The 6,571-nt window shown below is 56.0% G+C and overlaps 1 long non-coding RNA gene across 1 annotated transcript; it reads left to right on the top strand.

Annotated features, from left to right (window-relative positions):
* The first annotated feature begins 3,932 nt into the window (after window positions 1–3,932).
* Window positions 3,933–6,203, top strand: LOC125614348. The gene is made up of 2 exons (XR_007344952.1): window positions 3,933–4,796; window positions 5,147–6,203. It is a non-coding gene; the product is annotated as an uncharacterized LOC125614348 (long non-coding RNA).
* Window positions 6,204–6,571: the final 368 nt, after the last annotated feature.

The following is a 6,571-nucleotide window of genomic DNA, read 5'->3' as shown; positions in this document are numbered from 1 at the left end:
CTGGGCCTCCTTCCATCTGGCCCTCCTGAGATGCGTCCTTTGTGATAAAAGGGCAGTAAGGGAAGGGGGTTCTGGGAGCCCTTTGAGTCAGGGTGGGTGGCTAGCGGCACAGTGGCCACCAGGATGTGGCGTGGTGTCTGAGGAGGACGGAGCCCCCAGCCTGCGGGCTCAGTCCTTCTACAGGAAGCTGGCATCCAAATGGAGTGGAACTGTGGGACCGGCTGTGTCCTCCGAGAATCAAGGCCTGCTTGGGGTGGGAAATGCACACCGAGGGCCTGGGGCGTGGCTCAGGGGCACAGTGCTCACCTGGCGTGTATGAGGCCTGGGGTCCCATCCCCAGCACCATAACAAGGCCGTATGCCTGGGTGAGGGAGGGGGGTGGGGTCGCTGCAGAGAGGTGCCGGGCGCCCCTCCAGCTGGCGCAGGGCAGCGGGAGCAGAGTGGGAGACCGCCTGTGCCCCTGCCGAGCTTGGTCCTGAGGACTCCCGTGTGGTGTCCTCCTACTGCTGGTGCCCCCAACCTCCACTCTGGTGTCACAGGCCCTGAGGAACTGTCCCCTTCACAGTGCTGGCTCTGGTCTCCTCACCTGTCTGCATTTGTGTGCGGGGGATGAGCCCCGGCCGTGTATGTGGCAGGCCAGGTCCCCTGCTGAGCCACCTCTGAGCCCTGAGGTCTCAATAGTTCATGGATTTTGTGGTCTCTGCCCATGAGAGACACTGGTTCACGGTTTTCTTGTGATGTTTTTGTTTGGTCCTGGTCAGGGTCATGCCGGCCTCAGAAAATGAGTTACAACATCTTTCCATCCTTCCGTTTTTAAAAATGAATCTCTGTGGCATTAATGTCATCTCTTGATTTTCTTGGTGGGGGGAACCAGGGATTAGACCCAAGGGTGTTGCTCCATCACTGAGCCACATCCCATTCCTTCACTTATTTCTCATTTTGAGACAGGGTCTCACTAACTTGCTTGGGGCCTAAGTTGGGGCTAAGTTGCTGAGGCTGGCCTTGAACTGTTGATCCCCTGCTCAGCCTCCAAGCCTGGGGGACCACAGTTTGCACCACTGTCTGGCCGTCTCTTCTTGCAATTTCAGCTCTTTGGAATTTACCAAGAGCTGTGTGTGGCCCAGTGTCCCGGGGCACCTGGGAAGAACATGTGTTCTGCTGCTGCGGAACTCGGGGCTCAGTGCTCCTCAGGCAGGGCGAAGTGGCCAAGAGCGTCAGAAAGCAAGACTACGGTCAGCTGGTCCACTTCAGATCCCAACTGGGTTTGCTTTCAGGCCACACATAGTTCCATAAAATAGAGTAAGTGTTCCAAGGACACAGCAGAAGTTGGCTCTACAGACAGGAAAAAGCCAAGGAAAGTGGAAACAAAAAGCAAAACGAGCATCTCACAGTTACCTTCCTGGTGAGGTCGGGTGAGGAGCCACAACAACAGAAAATAACTGATTGTGAACGTCGGGCTACTTTGGGTTGACTTCTACGTGAAAGGGTCATGCCCCTCCCAGCTGCCCGTGTGGGAAACTGGGCTGCTGCGGGCTGATTGTGGTTCTGTGTGAAGGTCAGGCCAGCCTCCTGCTCAGGTTTAGGCTGGACTTGGAACTTCAGCAGGAGCTACCCGTTTTGATGCTCAGCCTGTTCTGATTGGCCCAGTGCATCTGAACAGAAACCAGCGGTGCCCAAATCTCCCACAGACCTGTCTGCTTGTCTGTCACCTGGAGATGGACGAGAATGGAGGTCTCTGCCTCCCTGCGGTTGTGAGTGTTTACTTCCGGAGCTCCTGGCCCGGTTGTCAGGACCCCGCTGTGCTGCTGTGGCCTCCCACTCCTGAGCAGGAACCTCCCTCCCGCCTCAGCCTCGGGCCGGACACAGGTGTGTGCCGCATCCCTCTCAGACCTGAAGGGGCTATAGTGCTGCAGGGCGCGCGGCACGCTGGGCCAGCTTCAGCCCGGAGCTCGGCCTGGCCCAAGCGTGCTCTTGAGCCCAGGACACGGTTGAGTCTTGCCTTTTTCTTCCAGCCTGCTAACGAGTGGCCATGATGCTTATTGTACTTAATTTCTTATTTATCTGCAGTACTGGGGATTGAACCCAGGATGCTCTAACCTGAGCATATCCCCAGCTCTTTTTATTTTTCAGTTTTTAAATCAATCATTTTTTTGGTTCTCGGGATTGAACCAGGAACACTGACCCACTGAGCCCATTTTATTTTGAGACAGGATCTCGCTAAGTTGTACAGGCTGCATTTGCTGAGGCTGGCTTTGAACTTGCGGCATTCCTGACTCCGCCTCCCTCCCTCCCTCCCTGCTTTCCTTCCTGCCTTCCTTCGCAGGTCTGGTGAATCGCCTGGGCTGGTCTTATGAGCCTCCTGCCTCAGCCTGGCAAGCCGCTGGGATCGCTGGCCAGTGCTGTGCCCCTGAGCTACATCCACAGAACCGCTGGCCAGGTTCTCTGCTGTCCTCAACATCAGGTGGCAGTTAGATGTTTGTGGGCCAGGGGCTCAAGAAATACTCAGTACAGGGCTGTGGCTGTGGCTGAGCAGTAGCGCGTTCACCTAGCACCTGTGAGGCCCTGGGTTCCATCCTCAGCACCACACAGAATAAATAAGTAAATAAAGGTGTTGTGTCCATCGGCACATTCAGTGCAGAGCACATCAGTAAAGAGTAGCCCCGCCTCAGGGTCGTTCACAGAGGAACTGAGGACAGCTGCTTTGGGACCCTGCCTGTCTTAGTCCTGTAGACTGCTCAGCAGGAAGAAGACAGATAAATTCAAGGGAGGCCAAGGATGTGTCTGCTCAAGCGGGCCGGGCTGCCACACCATGTTAGGCGAGACCCCACCACACGACCCAGACCGAGATCCCCAGACCAGGGAAGCAGGAGGGTTGAGAGCAGAGCCCACCACCACAGACCCTGGGAAGCCAGCCCCGCTGGGGGTCTGCTGCCAGGCCAAGACGGCCATGAGAGGCCCTCAGGTAGTCAGCTAGTACGGACGGTCAGCCCGAGTCCAGAGGGGACACTGGGCGAGACCTCCTGACAATCTCCCCCTGAGAGCTCGGCCTTTCTCCTGAGAAGCCTCCCGTCCTTCCGTCCTGAGGGACTCTGAGTCTCCCCTGGTGCTGGGCCCTCTCTCACGAAGATACAAAAACCACCAGTACCACCCCAGGACCCTCCCGGGCTCCCCCTCCTTATCATCCGGGTTTCCTGTTTTTTCTTCTTTCTTTTGTTAATACCACCCAATGAGTTTTTCTTATCAAATATCACATTTAAAAAAAATCTCTAGGGCTGGGGTTGTAGCTCATTGATAGAGCACCTGCCTCGCACGTGTGAGCCATGGGGTTTGATCCTCAGCACCACATAAAAATAAATAAAGACATTGTGTCAATCTACAACCAAAAAAATTTATTAAAACAACAACAACAACAACAAAAAAAAAACAACCCACAAACCTCTAGAGTTGGTGCACCGTGGCGCACACCTGTAATCCCAGTGGCTCAGGAGGCGGAGGCAGGAGGATCGCAAGTTCAAAGCCAGCCTCAGTAATTTAGTGAGCTGCTAAGCACCTCAGTGAGACCCTGTCTCTAACAAAATACAAAACAGGGCTGGGACGTGGCTCAGTGGTCGAGTGCCCCTGAGTTGAATCCCTGGTACCTCCCCCGCCTCAAAAAAAAGTCACTAGAAGTTATTTTTTTGGCGTACTGGGTGCTGCCCATGGGGTGCTCTGCCACTGAGCTGCATCCCAGGCTCTCACAAGTTGCTGGGGCTGACCTTGAAGGTGGGATTCTCCTGCTCTGGCCGACCCGCGGGATTCCAGGAGTGCACCGCATGCTGGCCTTGATTGCTCGTCTGACAGCATGGTCAACGCTCTTCTCGTCACTCACGTTCATTTTCTTCTTCTTTTTTTTTTAATATTTATTATTTATTTATTTTTTTAGTTCCGGCGGACACAACATCTTTGTTTGTATGTGGTGCTGAGGATCGAACCCGGGCCGCACGCATGCCAGGCGAGCGCGCTACTGCTTGAGCCACATCCCCAGCCCCTCATTTTCTTCTAAATACATTAACACACAGTTCTTTCTCCTGTTTCTGTCACCAATGATCACCTCTTGCCTTTCGAGACTGCATTTCCTGCCCTCTGGGTCTTCTGTGGTCTAGATGCTGCTGGGCACCTGTCCCTCTGCTGGCCTGCATCCTGGAGCCGGGCTCCTGCAGTCCACCCATCTTCCCTCCCACCGAGGACGGCAGGCCTATGCTACCTGTGTCCAGCTTTTTAGTTGCACATGGGGAACCACAGCCTGGCAGAAGCAGAAAGGCGTGGAGCCCGTCCATGTTCCCAGGACAAACACCACTAGAAAGCAGGCCGCGGGGGTGGGGGGTTCTTCACCTATTTGCTTTGCTTTAAAAGTCACTTCAACGTGGGTTACTTTCCTGAGTGGAGTAACAATTTCGAAAGAGCTACTTGGGCATCCGTTTCCCGATTCCTGAACCTTAAAGGGTCCTCGGCACTTGTTAGGGCGAGTCAGGCCAACTGGGGAGGCCACACCTGTACCCCAGCGACTTGGGAAGCCACGGCAGGAGCACTGTGAGTTTGAGGCCAGACTCAGCAACTTGCCAAGAGCCTGTCTCAAAAAGTTAAGAGCACTGGGTGCAGCTCAGTGGCAGAGAACCTGCCACAGAGAAAGATGAGTCAGCAAGGCACCGGCAGACGGGGGTCGCCCACCCCAGCCAGGGCGATGACCACCACGCTGTTCCCTCATTTACCCAGCTGCAGTCAGCTGTGCCCACGGCTTCGGAGGTCACAGATGAGAGGTGAGTGACTCTGGGCGTCAGAGCAGGACAGCCTCGCCTGCGGGGCTGCTGGGAGGACAGCCGGGAGAGCTGCCCTGGGTCCACACGAGGAGGGCCCGCTGAGCCCCCCACGCCCTCCTCAAGCCCCCCTCTCCCTCCCGAGGCTCAGGCTTTTCTTGCCGCCCATCTCCCCTGGCCCTGGGAGCCCAGTGTCTGCTTCTAGCTCCAGCGCCTCAGGCTGGGTGCTGCCCATGCCGGTGGGGGCGGGGGGGGGGTGTGCAGGCGGCGCAGGCACTGCGCTCTGGGTGCCTTAATAGCACCACCAACGGTCCTCGGAGGGCACCCCAAGTCTTTATCTTCTCTCTCTCTAGGGGTGCTCCATCACTGAGCTACACCCCAGCAGGGCTGGCCTTGAAACCCGTGATCCTCCTGCGTCTGCCTCCCAAATCGCTGGGATTACAGGCCTGCACCACCAGACCACCCTCAGCTTGTGCAACCTTTTTAAAATAAGTTTTTCTTCATGGAAAAGCTAATACTCCCCCCCCTTTTCTTGGTACTGGGGATTGGACCTGGGGTGCTCTACCACTGAGCTACACCCAACCCTCTTTATTGTTCAGAGACAAGAGAGGATCTCACTAAATCGCCCAGGAGCCTTGAATCTGCAACTTTTTGGCTTCAGCCTCCCCAAACACTGGGATCACAGGCGTGTGATCCTGCTGCCCGACCAGTGTGATCTACACTGGGATCACAGGCGTGCGATCCTGCTGCCCGACTAGTGTGATTTTCCAAAGAATAAAACTAAACATTAGGAGACTGGGGTTGTGGCTCAGCAGTAGATCACTTGCCTTGCATGTGTGAGGCACTGGATTCGAATCTCAGCACCACATAAAAATAAATAAATAAAGACATTGTGTCTGTCTACAACTAAAAAAACATTTAAAAATGACTTCAGCATTTCTTTCTAAGCTGTGGCCTCGGCTGGAGGATGAGATGAGGAGTGAGAACCTGCAGGAAAGCCCTCCCTGCTCTGACCAGGTGGGACCTGTAGGGCCGAGTGGGAGAGACCCCAACCCTCCTGCCTGCCCTGTCTCCAGCAGCCACATTCCTGGGGTTTGACCTTTGCACTCCAGCCACACCCTCTCCCCCGACCTGGCCTTCCTCTGCACAGCTGCGGGGAGAGCAGGAGTGCTCCACAGCTCTCCCGCAAGGCCGCTTCTGCCCTGCAGCTTCCTGCCCTTCCCAGGGAAGAGGTGCCTTTCAGCTGCACCCTCATGCCTAGCTCTCCTGGTCTCCCTGAGCAAGATGCAAGTCCTCAGTAGCAGAGAGCCAGATCTGAAATGGCCCCCCAGCTAGGGACAGGGCCAGCCTCCTTGGAAACTTAAGAACTGCGAATAAAACAATGCTGAATACCAGGTTTCATCTATCAGATTGGCAAAAAAGAAGAAAAAGCCCCAAACCATATCTGAGAAATCTGCCAGAGCCAAGGGAGACGCACAGCACCCCCAGCCCGAGGGCCACCGGTGGGTTATGAGGGCCACGTTCCTTCTGGAGACCTGTCCCGCAGCCAGAGGAGTTCAGGCACTACAGAGGAGGGACGGGAAGAGGTGGGTGGCAGGCCTGCCATGTGAGGGCCCCGGGTTCTTCCCCTGAACCACGAAGGGAAAAGGATCCTCAGCTGCCAGACAGGAGGGGCGGCAGGGCTGGTGAAGGACAAGAGCCTCCAGGCAAGCGCGGGCAGGCCGGGCACAGGGCAGGCCGGGCACAGGGCAGGCCGGGCACAGGGCAGGCCGAGCACA

The sequence above is a fragment of the Marmota marmota genome, unplaced genomic scaffold, assembly GCF_001458135.2.
Source record: "Marmota marmota marmota unplaced genomic scaffold, marMar, whole genome shotgun sequence".
In the NCBI taxonomy this organism is placed as follows: domain Eukaryota; kingdom Metazoa; phylum Chordata; class Mammalia; order Rodentia; family Sciuridae; genus Marmota; species Marmota marmota.
The sequence above is the reverse complement of the archived record's forward strand: the minus strand, read 5'-3'. Positions and strand labels throughout refer to the sequence as shown.